Source organism: Equus quagga, chromosome 15 (assembly GCF_021613505.1).
Source record: "Equus quagga isolate Etosha38 chromosome 15, UCLA_HA_Equagga_1.0, whole genome shotgun sequence".
Lineage (NCBI taxonomy): Eukaryota > Metazoa > Chordata > Mammalia > Perissodactyla > Equidae > Equus > Equus quagga.
In genome coordinates, this window is record NC_060281.1 from 72,873,866 (window position 1) to 72,893,616 (window position 19,751).

The following is a 19,751-nucleotide window of genomic DNA, read 5'->3' on the forward strand; positions in this document are numbered from 1 at the left end:
GAGGGCGTGTCTGTGTTCGGCTGCAGGGCCGGCTTAGAGTAGAGGACCGGAGGGAAGCGATTCCTCCCCGCCTCCTTCTCCCCGGTATTCCATCACCGTCCTCCGACGGCTAGGAGAACCCGAGTCCGCCCTGTCCTGTTTGAGAGGGAGAGACGGAGGCTCAGATGTTATCCGTGTGCAGCAGGAGGTGTTGGCCACTGCACGGACACCTTGCTCAGCCCCCACCTGTTGCCACCTAGAGAATGGACTGCAGTGACTTCTGGGCGGGGAGTGTCTTGCTCCTATCAAGCACCTGGAACACAAGCATCCCACAGTTTTCTTTGTAGCCCCCCCCCCCCGCCCCGCACCTGGCACACAGTAGGCTCTCACATGTCCCTGGGTGTCTAAGAGGCAGGCTGTCCTGTCTTTCTCTGCCAAAGATGACAGGGTCGGAATGGAGCAACCTCCCGGGGCCACTCTCAGCTGGTTCCCTTTTCCCCACTTGTTTCGCCCCAGCAACACAGTAACTGGAAAACTCTTTTGGGTATCTGACCTTCGTTTGAACCCATTTTCCCTTGCTTGAACTTCTTTTCCTCCTTCGTGAGACTCAAAAGGAAATGTACATGACTGGTAGAGCTGTGGATAATGGGGCTCCTTCAGTGGAGCCAGAACAGACCTCACAAGAAGGTGCGAACTTTAGACCTTGGTCCGTTTAGAAGTTTTACTTTAACTTGGGTTGGTAGCCAACACGGTAGTCCATGTTTTCAATGTGCTGCAATTAAACTGGAAGCAAGTAGATAACTTTTTTTCTTCCTTTGTGCAAGGAATCTAGTTTTTTAAAAAGTGAAATTACTTCAGGAAATGGTAGGAGGAAAACACCAAAATTCCCCTCAACCTCCCAGAATTGTCAGATAAAGGTAAAAACAGAAAAACTTGGAGAATGATTAAGCCACGAGTCTTCAGTAGCCAAATTGAAATTAATCTCCTAGATAGCCCAGGCAAAAATGATCATTATATTCTGCAAACACTTGAAAAGTAGAAAATCAGCTTTTCTCCCAGCTGAGGTAAAAAGAAGGGGAGGGGGAGTAGCATTCTTTTAAACCAACATTTGCAAAATCTTTTAAAAATTAACCCAAAGGAAATTGAGACTAAAAAACCAGATGAGGGGGAAAAAAAAAAATAGAAGGGCCATAATAGAAATACAATCAGCTTTCTGTGGTTTAATGATTTGACAGTTAGCCATATCTGAGAACAAGGTCCCAGAGTTCAATCTTAGGAGCAAATTCCAGACAAATGGGAGGAACAACAAGCGGAATAAGAATGCCTAAAGCTGACATAGCTGAACTTGATTTCATTTACGCTGAGAAAGCTCAAATTTTCATCCACTATTACTGAAAATATATTGTAACAGTTTTATTGAGGTATAATTTACATATTGTGAAATTCACCCGTTTTGCATACAATTCAATGATTCTCAGAAAATCTAGAGAGTCGGCAACTATCACAACTAATTTCAGAACATTTCTTTCACCCCAAAAGGATCTTTCATACCCATTTGCAGTGACTCCTGGTTTCAATCCTCAGCCCCAACAACCCCTAATCTACTTCCTGTCTCAATGGATTTATCTATTCTGGACTTTTCATATAAATGGACTCTTACAATATGTGGTCTTTGTCTGCTTTCTTTCACTTAGCATAATGGTTTTGAGCTTCATCCACATCATAGAATGTATCAGTGTTTCATTCCTTATTATCACCAAGTAGTATGCCATTGTATGAATATATCACATTGTGTGTATCTGTTCACCAGCTGGTGGACGTTTAGATTGTTTCAGGTTTGGGGCTATTATGAATAATGCTGCTATGAACGTTTGTAAACATATGTCTTCATGTGGACATATGTTTTCATTTCTCTCGAGTTGAGCCTAGGAATGGAATGTTAGGTAGTATGGTAAATTAATTTTAACTTTTTTTAAATACCATCAAACTCTTTTCCAAAGTAGCTGTGCCATTTTACATCCATGCCTGAAATGTTTGAGGGTTTATCATTAAAATTTAATTTCTGCTTTTGTATTAAAATGGAAACCAAGACAACCTCTACTGTCTATTTTATTTTATACACACCTCCCTCCCTCACTCCCCCATTTTTATCTATGGAAAAAGGATCACCACCCAAAACCAAGGAATATCTCTTCTTGCAAACCCCTCGCCTGAATTCTAGACTTTGGAAGATGTGGTTATTTAACAGCAACTGTGATGTCAGAGGGCTTTAGCTTTATATGAAAATGTCAAGATAACACACCTTAAGATGAAATGGTGTGACGGGCAGCCTTTAAGATGACTCACTGTGATCGTGTTCTCCTGGTATTCAGACCCTGTGAAATCTCCTCCACCGAGTATGGACTTCCTTCTAACAAAAAGTTAGAGAAAGTTATGGGTTTTCACTTCCAAGATTAGGTTACAAAAAGACTGTGGCTTCTGTTTTGGACTGCCCTCTCTTGCTCGCTTGCTTTGAAGAAAGCTGGCTGCCATGTTGTGAGCTGCCCTATGGAGAGGCTCCCATGGCAAGGAACTGACTTCTCCAACCACAGCAGCAAGGACCTGATGGTGGCCAGCAGCCCTGTGAGTGAGCTTGGAAGCAGATCGTCCCCAGTCAGGCCATGATATGACTGCAGGCCTGGTCAAAGCATCTTAGGAGGCCTGTTAGAGACCCTGAGCTAGAGATGCGCAGCTAAGCCACACCAGATTCCTTGCCCTTTTGTTGTCTCGGTCAGTAAGTTTTGCGGTAATTTGTTACGCAGCAATAGATAACTAATACAAATGACCCTGAAAAAGTTCATTTCCTGTGATTTCCATGTGCGTCCAGAATTCTTTAAAGACAAATGAAGTCAGGAACTCATATTATATCCAGTAGAAGTTACATTTTTGAGTGCTTCCCCCACCCAAATGATCTTCAGGCAGCTATGGAAACAAAACCAACAAGTGTCGTTGAAGAGTTGTCATCAAAGGCCGTGAAGAATATTGTCGCGAAAGAGTTCTGATATTGAGAAGTATTTCTAAAATATAAACTTCAAAAATAGCTGTGGCCGGGGCCGGCCCCATGGCTGAGTGGTTAAGTCCGCGCACTCCACTGCAGGCGGTCCAGTGTTTCATCGGTTCGAATCCTGGGCGTGGACATGGCACTGCTCAAGCCACACTGAGGTGGTGTCCCACATGCCACAACTAGAAGGACCCACAACTAAGAATATACAACTATGTACTGGAAGGCTTTGGGGAGAAAAAGGAAAAAAAATATAAAAATCTTTAAAAAAAATAGCTGTGGCCATTTCAACCACTTTTTCAGAAGTGAAAAAAAATTATCAAGCGAGAAACATAAAGAGAAAGACTTTCAAACTTGGGAATCTAGTCTTGTGGATTCTATACTTACTTTCTGATTTTCAATGACCCTTCAGCAAACCACATGACCCTTTAATTTTCATCACTTCAATGATTAATCAAGCCTGAGGATTTGGAGTTGAAAAACTGATGTACCCATGCAAAGCAGAAATGCGAAGAGTCATTCGCTCTCACCCAGTACAGCAGCACACATCAGATGAGCCCGTATTTCCAGCAATTCATTTTTCTGCAATCATTTCTTTTCAGCTCTCCTCATTCGATCATGTTTAATGTATGATGATACATTATTCACTCAATACTCTTGATTTCGCTTTCAAAAGCATGAAAATTAATTCAAATCAAAACTAACATGCACCCCCCCCAAAAAAAAAATCCATCCTCTTCAAGTTTTTGCATAGACCAATCCTCGTTAAGAAAAAAAAAAAAAGAGCAGATGTAATTTCAAAAATAGGACCATGGCTAATTAAACCAGTGTTTTTTTCTAACCATGGTTCCTCAGAATTCTTAGAGGCTAATCTATTTGTAGACACTCCAGGAATCCCAAAAGACTAAAAGCAATGAAAAAAAGAAAAGAAAAAGTGTACAGTGTGAGGTTCTTCCTGAGGGCATTATTTACACACCTTGTATGCAAAGTAACAACTTTCCCATAGGTTTGAAAAAGCTGAGGGGGGAGTGTAGTAAAATAGTAGGGAACATGGCAACATTGTTTGAAAAGCTTTTAATTGAACCATTTCCTCCACACAAGCACACTTCTGGTTGTTAAGTTGCTCACTGTGTTTTACCTTGTGGCACAGAATAATGATGCGGTGACATTATTCACAAGGCAAAAGCTGGATGCCCAGCTGAAACAGACACAGAAGAAAGAATTCTTTATTTTTCAGTGGAAATGCTTGTGCTGTGCAGAGCCAGGAATTTAAAAAAACTCAGCCTTTTGTTTTTCCCAATTCTCCCTTTTTGTTTTCATTCAGCCCTTTTTGGGGGTGAATTTTGTGGGCAGCTTGTTGTTTCAGGGGCCACAGACTTACATAAAGCTGGAGATTTGAAGTAGGAGCGTTTGGAGGACACAGGAGGGGATTTAAAATGGATGTGCATGGCACCGGTGACAGCTGAACTGGCCGTTACCGTGGGATTTTGCTAAGTTTGCTGCCAGAGACCCCAAGCTCCACAGTGGAACTCCAGAGGGATCAGACTTAGAATAGGGAGTTGCAGTGGAATCAGATACTGACTTGACAATACTCACTGTCTTGCCTAAGCCCCCATATTATCAGAGCTATTTATTTTCCATCAGGTAAGCCAGGGCTTGGAAACGATAATGATGAAAATAATTGCAGACCCTTATATAGCATTAACTACGTGCTGGCTCCGTTCTAAGTACTTTCTACATAATAAGTCACTCATTTTATCCTCACAACAACTCACTGATTCTCGGTGGGAGGGGAAAATTTTACCCGCCCACCAAAAGACATTTGGCAACGTCTAGAGACATTTTTGGTTGCCACCATTGAAGGGGAAATGCTACTGGCATCTTGTGGGTCGAGATCAGGGATGCTGCTAAACACCCTACAATGTGCAGGACAGCCCCCCACAACAGAGAATTACCCAGCACACACATCAGTAGGGCTAAGATTGCTTGAGAAACACTAAAATAACCCTATGAAGCAGGTAGGATTATTATTCCCATTTAATAGATGGAGAGACTGAGACACCCCAACCTTAAGTCACTTTGCCTAACGTCACACTCACTAAATGGTGGAGCTGGCATTTGTACCAGGCATCTGTCTCCCATTTCTGAGCCCTAAACCACTTTGCTCTGTGAAATCGTGAAGGCCCACACTGGCTCTCTCGGGAAGATTAACTTCTTTCTTGGTTTCACCAAATGCAAGCTTCTAGCAAGGTGGTGCCTGCCAGTTTCAATGACTGCCTGTTTCTTGATTAGAGAGATAACTGACTATTGTAAAAGTCACCATCTGCAGGGGACAAGCTGGCAGTGCTATCAAAACTGAACCGGCACCTTCCCCCTGGCCCAACAAGGGTGAGAGACGAATATACAAGGATCATCGCTGCAGTGTTGTGTGGAACAAAGACTAGAAACTCCATTGAGGGGGATTGTTAAATGCCTTGTAGCATGTCCCAAAAGCAATGAAATATGGAATATTCTCAGCTGTTCATGAGAAAGAGGTGGATCTTTGCACTGATCCGAAAGGATCTTTCTTTCATACTTAGTGTTAAAAAAAGAAAAAAAGGGGCTGGCCTGGTGGCACAGCCATTAAGTGCACATGTTCCGCTTCAGTGGCCCGGGGTTCGCCAGTTCGAATCCTGGGTGTGGACATGGCACCACTTGGCAAGCCATGCTGTGGTAGGCGTCCCACATATAAAAAGTAGAGGAAGATGGGCACAGATGTTAGCTCAGGGCAAATCTTCCTCAAGGGGGAAAAAAAAGGTAGGTGAGGTGATGGATGTGTTACTTCACTGGATTGTGGTAATCTTTTTTTTTTTGGTGGAAGATTGGCCCTGAACTAACATCCCCAGCCAATCCTCTTTTTGCTGAGGAAGACTGGCCCTGAGCTGACATCCGTGCCCATCTTCCCCTATTTTATATGTGGGATGCCTGCCACAGCATAGCTTGATAAGCAGTGCATAGGTCTGCACCCGGGATCTGAACCAGCAAACCCCGGGCTGCCAAAGTGGAATGTGCAAACTTAACTGCTGTTCCACAAGGCCAGCCCCATGTGGTAATCTTTTCATAATGTCTGTGTCTATGAAATCATCCTGTTGTACATTTTAAATATATGCAATTTTATGTCTGTTATACCTCAATAAAATTAGGGGGAAAACACGTGTTGTTAAGCCAAAAAGCAGAAGATTTAAAAGTAAAATATGTAAAATTAAATTAAATTAAGAAATAAATGTGTAGACTATTTTGTATGGTGTACGCCTACTTGTGTTAAACAAAAGGGAAGTATGTGTGACTGTGTGTGTATACACACACACACACATATATATATTTTTTCTGTGTGGGTATGCATACATTTAGAATATCTCTAGATGGGGCACAAAAAACTGACCCCAGGGGACTATGGAGGAGAAAAACTTGTTTGCCATATACCCTTTGCACTATTTGAATATTTATTTTCAAACATTTGTTTTCCCATGTGCACGTATTACCTTTCCCAGAAAAATAACAAAATAAAGTGTGAGGACATCAGTAGGAATAACTGATGTTTGCATAGCGCCTCGTGGCTTACAAAGCACTTTTATTTGCATTGTTTCCTTTGGCGCTCACCCCATTTTCGAGATGGCAACACCAGAGCAGAGAAGGGGCATGAGCTACCCAAGGTCACTGGCCACTGACCCCCCCCACATTCTGCCCTGCCTTGTTTTCCAAGGAAGACCAATTACTGTCTCTACCTCTTTAATTTTGTAAACTGCCATCGCAAACTCGGCAGTAAATCACACAGAAATAGAAAAGAAAGGCCTGTTCGGGAACTTTTCACCCCTGCATCCCTTTCTGCCACAATTTTATTGTTTTCTGCTGAAATGCCGTATTGAACAAGGACGGGAGCTGCAGAAACAGGTAGAACCCTTCACTCCCACCACCTACATAGAGTCAGTCTGTACGTAATAGGCGCTTAATAAACCTGAGTTGATTTGATTTGATAGAGACTAACTCTCAGGTTATACATGTTTGCTTTTAGGGGCCCTGAAGTGGTATCTGCTTCCTATTCAGACTTGCTAATGGCTACCAGCCTTGGGCCAGAATGATGGGGCCAGCATCCAAGGCCACCCCTGATGACCCAAGCATTTCCAGGCAGTGAGGGGGACAGCTGGACCACTAGCCCTCCCTACCTGCATGTTTCCATCACATGTGGTTTGGGCAGAGTTTGCATGCATCCACTGGATGAAGCTTACTGCTCTTCCAGTTAATAGCTTGTGATGTGGCTTTATAGGCATTTGGGAAAGTGTCTGTCGAGTTCATCAGAAGGACTGGAGCCCAGAAACCACGAGGGGCCTTCTGGGGAACTACTGTTAGTCACCAGCCTTCTGCAGGCTTGAGTGAGGCTGGAGCTGAGGCCCTATGGGAGTTGGTTTCACTCTCCTTGGATTGGGGCTCCCATGCTCTTCCATTGCACACGTGGCTCATTTCTGTCCTCAGAGGGTCAATGCAGGACAAGTCTTCATGCAGCAATAAGCAATTGATAGGCTTCTGATATCCTGAAAATTACTCAGGATCCTGTTACTCCCATTTCTAATGACCTTGACACATGATTTTTTTAAGTTATATATTATTAATATATAATATAATTTTTAAAAGTTATATACAGTTTTTAAGTTATACATTTTAAGAGCATCCTGAATATTTGTGGATCAGTTAGCATTTGCTGTGTAACAAACCACCTCCAAACGTAGTGGCTTAAAACAACAAACATTTTTTTTATTTCTTAGAATTCTTTGGGTTGGCTGAACAATTCTTCTATTCTGGGCTGGTTCCACTGGGGTTGGATGGTCTATAGTGGCTTCATTGACATGTCTCGCTGTTGGCTCTGTGTCAGCTGGGAATGATAGAGACAACTTGGCCACGTGTCTCTATCATCCAGCAGACTAGCCTGGGCTTCTTCACACAGCGGTGGTCACAAGGTTCCCAAGAGCAGGAAGAGAAGGCAAGCCCCAAGCCACAGGCATTTTCAGTTTCTTCTTGTGTCACATTTTCCAAAGCAAGCCATATGGCCAAGCCCGGGTTTGAGGGGTGGAGTAATAGACTCCATCTCTTCGTGGAATGAGCTGCAAAATCACTTTGCAAAGGATGAGCATGCAGAACGGAAAGTATTTGTGCCCCTTTTTTGTAATTTATCACAATTAGGGATAGGATATTTGAAAACCAAGACAAAAACTTTTTTTTTTTAAACAAGATGCCTCCTTGTATTCATAAGAAAGCTGAGAAGCCTACCTCTCCCAGTCTGATGACTTCCAATTCCAAACCTCCAGATTCTCGGTCATCTCTCTCAGGATTGCTAGAACCATCCTGATGAAAATAGCACCAGCTGTAGTTTCTGCAACACTGGTTGTGATGGTTAATTTTATGTGTCAACTTGACAGGGCCACGGGATGCCCAGATATCTTGTTAAACATTATTTCTGGGTGTGTTTTTGAGGGTGTTTCCAGAGAAGATTACCATTTGAATTGGTAGAGTGAGTAAAGCACATGGCCCTCTCCAACGTGTGTGGGCATCATCCAATCCATTGAGGACCTGCACAGAACAAAAAATCAGAGGAAGGGGCCAACCCGTAGTGGTTAAGTTCACACACTCTGCTTCAGTGGCCCAGGGTTTGCTGGTTTGGATCCTGGGGATGGACATATGCACTGCTTACCAAGCCATGCTGTGGCAGGTGTCCCACATATAAAAAGTAGAGGAAGATGGGCACGGATATTAGCTCAGGGCCAGCCTCCCTCAGCAAAAAGAGGATTGGCAGTGGATGTTAGCTCAGGGCTAATCTTCCTCAGGAGAAAAAAAAAGTCAGAGGAAGGGAGAATTCTCTGCCTGACCACTTGAGCTAGGACATTGGTCTTCTCCTGCACTAGGACTGGGACTTAGACCATCACTGCCCCTTCTTCTCAGGACTTGAACTTGGACTGGAACTACTCCACCAGCTTTCCTGGGTCTCTATCTTGCAGATGGCGGATCATGGGACTTCCTAGCCTCCATAATTACACGAGCCAATTCCTTATAATAAATCTCTGTGCGTGTGTGTGTCTCTGTTTCTCTCTCTATATATATGTATACGCACATCTCTTCCTGGCTCTGTTTCTCTGGAAAACCCTGACTAGTACACCAGTTCTCCAGAAATGAAATCGCACGACCTTGGGAAGGTCATCCTCGTTGTCCTTCCTTGACAACGAGGGCTGCGCTAGATGTTCTCGAGTTGCAAGGGACCTTTCAGAGGTTGTGTTGCAGGAAATTGAAAGGAGAACAGGCCACATGCTGAATGGCTTGAACCCTGCTTGTAGAGGTAAGACGGCCACACTTAGGGCTAAAATCTTCAGCTTTCATCAGGATTTTTGTCATGGTCTGTGAGTCTATGATTTCCTCCTTATAGGCCTAATTAAACCCTTCGATCTCATTTTATTGGCCAACATTATTACACCACTTTACAAATAGACCATTTATTCCAGGCTGACCTTAAAAGCCCTTCCTTTCCCTGACGCCTGGAAGGGCATTCGCCGTTAGCAGAATACTCAACAATACTAGATTTAAAAAGAGGAGAAGGCATATGGCAGGTGCTTGAAAGTCTGCAGATAAATGAAGGCCAGGAAGGGAGGAAGGAGAGAGACTGCAGGCAAAGGGATGAAGAGAATCTGTTTACTGGGCATATTTCCTAAGACGTCCGACGTGGACTATTCTTTCAACAACTTGGTTGAGATATAATTCACATTCTATATACTTCACCCATTTAAAGTATGTACAAGTCAATAGTTTTTAGTATATTTACAGAGTTGCGCAACCATCACCACAGTGTAATTTTAAAACATTTCATCACCCCCAAAGGCAATCCCGTACCCATGAGCAGTCACTCCCCATTCCCCGCTTCCCCTAGCCCCTGGCCACCGTTCATCGATTTCCTGCCACTTGGGTTATTTCTTTTTATTGTGGTAAAGGACACAGTACATAAATTTACCGTTTTAACCATTTTTAAGCGCGCAGCTCAGTGGCATCAAATACATTCAGATTTTTGTACAGCCATCACCACCTCCATCTGCAGACCTTCACCATCCCAGGCTGAAACTCTGTCGCCATTAAACACGAATTCCCCATTGCCCTCCCTCCAGCCCCTGGTAACCCCTGCCGTCCCCTCTGCCTCAAGGATGTGACAACTCTAGGTAGCTCATATCGGTGGAGTCGTACTGTATCTGTCCTTCTGTGTGTAGCTTCTTTCACTTAGCATAAGGTCCTCAAGCTTCATCCATGTTGTAGCGTGTGTCAGAATTCTCTTCCTTTTTAAGGCAGAGTAATATTCCATTGTATGGATAAGCTATATTTTAACTTAGGTTATTTTATGCTAAACTTTGGGGTTTGCATTATGTAGATTAACCTCGAGTAATTGAGTAATGGACTCATTCACACTTGTCTCCATCCCCTTCCAGGTGGAAAATAAGAGCTAGGCTGAACTTACCCATCTCGTTCTGCATGGCCCCGAGGGAGGGAAAGGCAAGAGGCTGTGGGGAAGGGAGAAGTCGCACGGGTATGTGGGGGGCCTGTGCCTGTGTGTCTCCCTCATGGCCGTGCCCTCCTGGCCTTGCTACCTCAGGCCGAAAGAGGCCGTGGGTGTCCTGACATTTGGAGCACTGAGGGTTTTGTTCTATGTTCTGCAGACAGACTAGAACCACTGAGGCGAGAGGCCCGCCCACAGTGGCAAAAAACAGGCATGGCTGGTGCCAACTTGGCCTGTCGGGAAAGCCCTAGGTAGCTGGGAACTGAGGAGGCAGATTCAAAACTCTCGACCCCCGGCCGAAGCTCGGTGCTCGGGAGTGGCCACGGCCCAGGGAGCAGCCTCTGCGTCCCACCCTCGGAGAGGCTGCCCTGGGGGTTGTGCAGGGATGTTCATGTCCCGGTGATTGTACTGACACCCTAGTTCACTTCCACGGGTGCTCCCCAGCCCCGCCTCCACCCCCTCTATTTTCACTAATATTGGAGCAGAATGACCAGGAGTACGGTAAGTATAACCTGCCTTTTCCGTTGCAAATGATCAGGGAGCACAAAATACCAGACTCACCCTCGGCCAGGAATTCATCCAATAATAACAAAAGTTGATATTTATTGATAGTTGTTCTCTGCCAGGCCCTCTCCTAAGTACTTTAGATGGATTACGTTATCTCATCTTCACAACCCAGTCTTTTTATTTTTTATTGTGGTAGAATAGACATAAAATTTACCATTTTAACCATTTTTAAGCGTACAGTTCCGTGACATGAAGTACATCACATTGCTCTGTAACCGTCACCACCATCCAACTCCAGGACATTTGCAGTGTCCCAAACTGAAACCCTGTCCCCATTAAACACTAATTCCCCAGTCCCCTCCCCAGCCCCTGGCACCCACCATTCTACTTTCTGTCTCTTTGAATTTGACTCCTCTGGGACTCCGTGTAAGTGGAATCATGCAGCGTTTGTCCTTTTGTATCTGGTTTCTCTCATTTAGCATGATGTCTTTGAGGTCCATCCATGTTGTAGCCTGTGTCAGAATTTCATTCCTCTTAAAAGCTGAATAATATTCCATTGTGTGTATATCACAACCCACTCTCTCACCATATTTCAGAGGAGAAAACTGAGTCACAGAAAGATTAAGTAGTTTGCCCAAGGAAACAGCTAACAAATAGTGCAGACCGGGTTTGAACATGGGATGCTGAGGTTCAGATCCTGAACTCTCCTGCACCCATGTAGACAGAGACATTTGCACCAAGATATTCCCTGCGGCATTGTAATAGCCAAAACCAGATGCAACTTCAGTGCCCGTGCAGGGGACCAGTCAAGTGCAGCGTAGTGCGTCCAGATGGGGGGTAGTATACAGATGTTGCAGATAATGAAGCTCTCTCTAGACAAATCAGGAAGGGTCTCCAAGATGTTATCAAGAAGAAAAAACAAGGTACAAAAAGTGGATTGGGCTGCTAATGTTGAAGTTTTCAAAAGGTGGGGCAGGAAATAACAAACGTAAGCTCGTGTGCGCCTGGACTGCATCTGGAGGCAACAAGCTGCTAACAGTGGTTGCTCCCTGGGAAGGAGGATTGGAGAGCAGAGAAAAGGAGATCTGGTACTTACTGGGGACTCTTGGAGACTATTTGAATTGACTAAATATTACCTTTTCTTACAGCTTTATTGAGGTATAACCAACACACAACAGACCGCACATATTTAAAGTGTTTAATTTGATGAGTTCTGACATACAGTCACCTGTAAAACGTCCCCACAGTCCAGATATGAACGTGTTCATCACCCTCTAAAGTTGCCCTGTGCTCTTTTGTAATCCATCCCACATCCCAGACATTACTTTTTTTTTAAGTGAGAAAAGTGACGACAATGACCCAAATGTCCATCAAAGGATGCGTGGATAGACACAATGCGGTCTATCCTTCCAATGGAATATTAGTCAGCATGAGGACATCATGCTAAGTGAAAGAAGCCAGACGCACAAGGACAAGCACCATATCCCCCCGTATGATTCAGCGTATCTGAGGTCCCTAGAGTAGTCAAGTTCATGGATACAGGAAGGACAGCAGGGGCTGCTGGGGCTGGGAGGGGGGTGGGGGTTGTTTAATGGGGATGGGGTTTCAGTGTGGGTTGATGAACAAGTTTTGGAACTAGGCAGTCATGATGGTTGCACAACATCATGCATGTAATTGATGCCAATGAACTGTACATTTAAGAATGGTTCAAATGGCAAATTTTGTGTATTTTACCACAATGAAAAAAGCAGCAACAAATAATAAACTACTGTCAGATGGTTTTGGAGCTAAGAGGACATGGAAGATGCTCTTACATTATGACATAAATCCTAACGGGTTCAAACTCAAAGTTCAGTGGCAGGCTCATCCTTAGGAAAATTATTTGCGTTTGTCAAAGTGTCCACTCTTGGGGCTGGCCCGGTGGCATAGTGGTTAGGTTTGCATGCTCTGCTTCGGCGGCCCAGGGCTCACAGGTTTGGATCCTGCGTGCAGACCTACCCACCCCTCATCAAGCCACACTGTGGTGGCAACCCACATATAAAATACAGGAAGATTGGCACAGATGTTAGCTCAGGGCCAATCTTCCTCGGCAAAAAAATAGATTTAAAAAAATAATTAATTTAAAAAATACAAATACATGTAACATGTTGGCTTTTGGCTGTTTTTCTTTTTCCTGCTTTGTCCAGTTGTGACAAGGCGATCACAATTCTTTCCACTTTTCTGATAGTTATTTAGGAGCCTGCTTCAACATTGTCAGTATAGGTTTCCACTGTTCTCTTGTTAGTTTTTTATTTTTAGCACATCTTAGTGAGTTTAACCTCCTCAGGGCATTTATGAGGGTATTCCCAATCTCAGATTTTTCCAAAGTCAAGCCTTATTGCAATGGATGATGGGTAGAAGCCTAGATTTTTTTTTCCTTGTGTATTTTTCAGAAAAATCAAATGCAAGATTTTGACCCTATTGGTCTGAAATAGATAGCTAGGTAATTAATCGGCACTTGTAAAATCTATCTTGCTACCTCACACCCACTAGGGTGGCCGCATTCACAACAATGGAAAATAACAAATGTTGGCAAAGATGTGGAGACGCTGGAACCCTTGTACATTGCTGGTGGGAATGTCAGATGGTGCAGCTGTTTTAGAAAACGGTTTGGTGGTTTCTCAAAAAGTTAAACATAGAAGTGCCATATGACCCTGCAATTTCATTCCTAGGTGTACATCCCAAAAAATTGAAAACAAGCACTCAAAATAATGTATGTACGTGCGTGTTCATAACAGCACTAGTCACAACAGTCAAAGGGCGGAAACATCCCAAATGTTCATAATTGGGTGAATGTATAAACAAAATGTAGTATAGTCATACAATGGAATATTATTCAGTCATAAAAAAAAGAAAGAAGTTCTGATATATACTACCGTGAATGAACCTCAAAAACATTATGCTAAGTGAAAGAATCTAGACACAAAAGGCCACATATTATATGATTCCATTTATATGAAATATCCAGAACAGGTAAATCTATAGAAAAGCAGGGTGGGGTGTGCCAGAGGCTGAGGGGCATGGGGGGAATGAGTGCTAATGGGTGTGGGGTTTCCTTCTGAAGTGATGAGAACATTTTGGAACTAGACAGAGGTGGTGGTTGCACAACATTGTAAATGTACTAAATACTATTGAATTGCTCACTTTAAAATGGTTAATTTTAGGGGCCGGCCCAGTGATGTAGTGGTTAATTTAGCACACTCTGCTTTGGTGGCTGGTTCAGATCGCGGGCACAGGCCTACACAACACTTGTCAAGCCATGCTGTGGCTGGCGTCCCACATATAAAGTAGAGGAAGATGGGCACAGATATTAGCTTGGGGCCAATCTTCCTCAGCAAAAAGAGGAGGACTGGCAGCCAATGTTAGCTCAGGGCTAATCTTCCTCAAAAAAAAAAAAAGTTAATTTTACGTTATGTGAATTTCACTTCAATTAAAAAAAGGAAACCTGTCTTGGCTTCATCTTAGACCCTTTAATTAGCACAACCTTGAATTTCATTATGAAATAGTTACCATTTTTGCAAAGACGCAGCGATAAAAAGATTATTGTGTCTTTTTAGAAAACGCAAATTACAAAATTTCTAGGGCAGAGAGGACAAAACAGGGTTCCAAGTCAGAAAGGAAATTCCATTCATCTCATTCTCTTTCTTCTTCTGGTAAATACATGCTACTAAAATCTGGGACTTTACTAAGTATTAAATTTAGCTCCTCTTCCTTTGAAACACCTTCCCTGCCTTGCACAGTTACTCACCCCTGGTGCTGCCTGTCGTACCAACTGCTGCTTCCTCACCAGCACCATGCTTTCCTTTCTCCCAGAACACCGATTTTGTTCAGGCATCTCCCCTCCTCCACACAGCCCCACAGGTGACTCATCTTAGGATGATCCACTCCCTTCACCACTGACTGGCTCAGGTATTGCCACGTGACCCAAATCTCATGAATGACATGGCAGGGGGAAGCTTGACTGGTGGTATGGTGGTTTAAAAAATATGCCCACAAACTCTCTGATACACCTCCCTTTAAGAGCTTAATTCTAGCCCCCTTGTAACTGGGCTGGACTTAGTAACTAGCCTCAAACAAATTGAATATGGCAGAAGTGATGGTATGTCACTTCCAAGATTAGGTTATTAAAAAGACTGTGGCTTCCACCTTGGGCTGGCACCCTTTTTTTTTCTTGATACTGTTGCCAAAACTTTATTTCACCTTGTTTTGTTACCAGAAATTAGTAATTACTAGTTGTTTTTACATATTCAGTATTGTAAATTTAACTGCATGTGTCTTTGCTCATCATTTCCTCTTGCATTCCTTTTGAAATATATTTCCTTCTTCCTGAATCTCCCATAGATAGGATCTGCTCTTGGTAGGTTTTGTTTGTCTGAAAATGTCTTTATTTTACTTTTGTATTTTAATGATAATTCAGCCGGATATAAAGTTATAGATATTTTCTTTCAGGGTTTTGAAAATATTATTCCATTGCCTTTTTGTTTCCACCAACGCTTTGGAAAAGTCTGGTTTGGTCTGATTATTTTCTTTTGTAGGTAACTTATCTTTTCTCTCTGGTAGCTCTTTTTTTTTTAGGAAGATTAGCCCTGAGCTAAATCTGCCACCAATCCTCCTCTTTTTGCTGAGGAAGATTGGTCCTGAGCTAACCTCCATGCCCATCTTCCTCTACTTTATATGTTGGACGCCTGCCACAGCATGGCTTGCCAAGTGGTGCCATGTCCACACCCGGGATCTGAACCAGTGAACCCCCGGCCACTGAAGCGGAACATGCAAACTTAACCACTGTGTCACCAGGCCAGCCCCTCTGGTAGCTTTTGATATCTACTTTCTTTCTTCTCCTCCCTGCACTTTCTCTGCAGTGTGTTTTGGTGTGGATTTATGTTGTTTATACTACTTGGAACTTGTGCTTCTTGAAGCTGAAGCTGTATATCTTTCATCCATTCTGGAAAACACTCATCTTTCTCATTTTCTCTCTTCTTTCTGGAATTCCTTAAGATTGCTCCTGGCAGGCCGTGAAGCACTGTGGCACAAAGGTGGCTTTTTTCTCTCCAGAAGGGAATTTCTGCCTCTTCCATCTCAGTCAGTACTGTCCCTTGTCGTGGGGGCTCTTTTTATCCAGTTTTCAGTTCTCTCTCAGGGGTAATTGTTCCAAGAGTAGTTGTAAATTTGTTGTGTCTGTGGGAAGGGAAGTTCAGAGCACCTACGCCGCCATCTTGACACCATCCTCTGGGCTGGCACTCCTGCTCTCTCTTCCTTAGACAACTCACCCTGGGGGAAGCCAGCTGCCACGTCATGAGGACACTCAGGCAACTTATGGAGACGCCCATGTGGCAAAGAACCGAAGTGTCCTGCAACAGCCAGTGAGGAATCAGGGCCTGCCAGTAAACAGCTCGAGAACAGTGGTCACCCCTGTCCAAGACACATCCTTCTCCCTCGTCCTCATATTAGGCAGGACTCTCAGTTTCAAGTGGCACAAAAATTTAGCACGAACTGGCTGAGGACTGTGTTAGACGCGGGGACTCACACAATGTCATTGGGACTCAGTCCCTCTCCATTTCTCGGCTCTGTTATCGTCCGTGTTGACTTCATTCCCAGGCAGGTCCTCCTTACGTGGCAGCAAAGACAGCCCCCGTTAGCTCCAGGCTGCCATTCTCAGCAGCGTGGCAATCCCAGAAGACAGGATTCCAGCGGAAGCCCCAGGGCCAGCGCTCATTGGACAGAACCGTGTCACGTGTTCTTTCATGAACCCACCGCTGTGGTCAGGCGTTAGAACAAGCTGATTGGCCAGGCCTGAGTCACATGACTACTTCCAAAGTTGGGGGAGGCTGCGGCCCAGGGAGTGGAGAAGGACAGTTCCCCAAAGGACAGTTGCACTTGGGGAAGGAGACGGTGAAAGCGACAGATCTCTACCTGACTTTCAGCGTCTCTACTGCTCCCTGTAAGCGTGCCTGTCGCCTCCCAACCACAGACTAAACAACGTTCTGCATCGTCCTGAGCTTCGGCCCATCGCTCTTCTCCCTTTTGCTGCCAATCTCCTAGACTACACTGGCTGCCCCCCGCCCCCCGACTTTTTGTACCCTCCTCAGTCCTCGGTAACCAGGCTTCCAGCCAGTCCACTCAAAGTGCTCCGGCAGTGGTCACCAACGACCCAATGCCCAGGGCAGTGGCCTTCCTTCCATCCCCATACTGCGTGACCTCCTGGCCCCATACCATACCACTCACCACCGTTCCCTGCTCCCTCGATGAGACTGGTCTCTGGACGTCTTCCCCACGGGCCCTCCTCTGACCTCAGACGGCTCTTTCCCGTTCACTCCTGCTCCAGCTGCCATTGTTGTCCACATAATGTCTTAAGCCTTCACGTCGTCTTTCATCTGCACTCTTCCTGGACGTTCTTTTGTACATCCACAGCCTCTGCCACCCGTATACAGTGACGAATCCCCAGAGCTCTCCTGTTCTCAGCCCAGACTCACCTTTGTTTCCACCCAGACGTCCTGTAGAACCTCCAGACCCGTGTGTCCAGAATCACATCCGTTAGCTTCCCTCCTCCTGGCCAGTAAGTTCACTCCCCATCAAGACGGCCTGGGGACGAACACCCCTTGTGCACTTGTGCACTTCGTTAGCCGGGTGACCATATGCAAGTTATCTCGCCTTTCTGTGCCTCAGTTTCCTCATCTGTCAAAAGGAGATAACAGTATTTCCCTTATAGGGTTGAACGAGGATGTTGTTTCCTCATACTTGTCAGGAGCTTAGCACGAGGCCTGGCACGTGGTGAGGGTTGAGTCTGAGGCAGAGAGGTGGAGCAGGGTGGAGATGGAGAAGCAGCCCCCGCACTGGGCACTGGGTCCTCGGCATGGGGGTCTGATTGGTTAAAGTTGAAAAGGACTCGGTTCCTCCCGCTCTGGCGTGCTACCTCAGCTCACAGGAGCACCGAGCCTGTGGCTGTGCACACACCCCACCCCCACACCCCACCCCTCCTTCCCCCGCCAGAGTTCTCTAAGACACCCGTCTGGGCACGCTCCCCTTACGAGTCTCCTTTCCCTGTGCTGAGGGAATGGAGTCCAAGTTCTTTGCGGCGGGAGAGAAAATCTCCATAGCCGACCCTCTTCTCTTCCCACAGCCATCGTCCTCTGTTCGTTTCCTATTCCTGCTGTGTCAGATCGCCACAGACGTGGTGGACTACAACGGCACGAATGTATGTATCATCGTATAGTCATGGAGGGCGGAAGTCCAAAACGAGTCTTCTGGGGCTAAATTCCAGGTGTTGGCCTGACTGGTTCCTTCCAGAAGGTCTGGGGGAGAATCTGCCCCTTGCCTTCTTCTGGACGCTGTTTGCATTCCTTGGCTTCTGGCCCCACAGCCTTTCCTCCGTGTGCTGTCACTGTCACGTCACCTTCTCCAGACTCCACTCTCCTGCCTCCCTCTTATAAGGCCCCTTGTGGTTGCATTTAGGGCCCACCTCTCCATCTTAAGGTCATTAACTGGATCACCTCTGCAGAAGGGAGTCCCTTTGCTGCGTAAGGTGATCTGCACAGGGTCAGAGGATTACGACGGGGACATCTTTGAGGGCCCACCACCCCACCCAGACACGTGACGGCCCCACTCTAGCCACCTGGGAATCCCCAGGCACTCTCGGGGTCCACCAGGCGCTTCCTCCTCCCTGTTCCTTTGCTCCTGCAGTTTCCTCTGCTGAATGACCCCCATCCCAGCCCTTCCCACCTGCCAGTCTCCGTACTTGAACTTCAAGGCTTAGCTCAAATTGCACTTCTCTTTTGTAGCTTTCTTCAACTCCTACGACTGGTATACTGAAGTACACACTTTCTCGTGTCCCAGAGCAGTGTTTTATGACAGTGAACCACAGTAGCCAGTTCACCTTTCCAACCACTCGTTTGATCGTGACATCTTTAGGAGCAGAGACTTTTGCTTGATCACCTCTATTGCTCCAGCTCCTAACTCATAGCTCATGGCATTTAATAAGGTGCAAAAAATATTTACGGAATACCACAGCAGGTAATGGAATCCATCACGATTTTTTAAAGTCCCAGCTCGTGGTGGGCTGCTTTTATGGTGGATGTCAGCTGTTTCGCCTGCCTGCCCAGCATTCCTGACCCCCCTGTTTGATACCCACTCCCCGCCGTCCTCTGGGGACCCTCCACTCCCCCTTATGGGGGTCGTGATCATATGGCCGTATTGGCCACAGCGCCACACGTGGGTCTGGTCAGTCAGAGCCAGAGTGACTGTCCCAGATGGAGGCATGTGGCCCAGTCTGGGCTAAAGAGAGTGAAGACCTGGGATTTTACATGGAGGCGGGAGAGAGAAGCGGCTGGTGAGCTGGTGTGAGGAGCGCCTGGAGCTGTGGGGGGCCCTGCCGCGCCCTGTCACCCTCCACCTGGAAGAAGCTTGCCTGCAGACAAGACAGTGAAGTCAACCAGAGGGAAAACTGAGCTCGGGTGGTACGTGAGATAGGCAGATGTGGGACAGCGGTCCCCAGGCAGCCTCCGCGCCTGGACTTCCCTTGGCGACAGCTAAGCAGTTCCCTTTCTTCCTGATATCAGTTGGAGTTGGATTCTGACACTCGTGCCTGAGCGGATCGTGACCGATACAGGTTTGAACTCTGTAAGAGTCTAT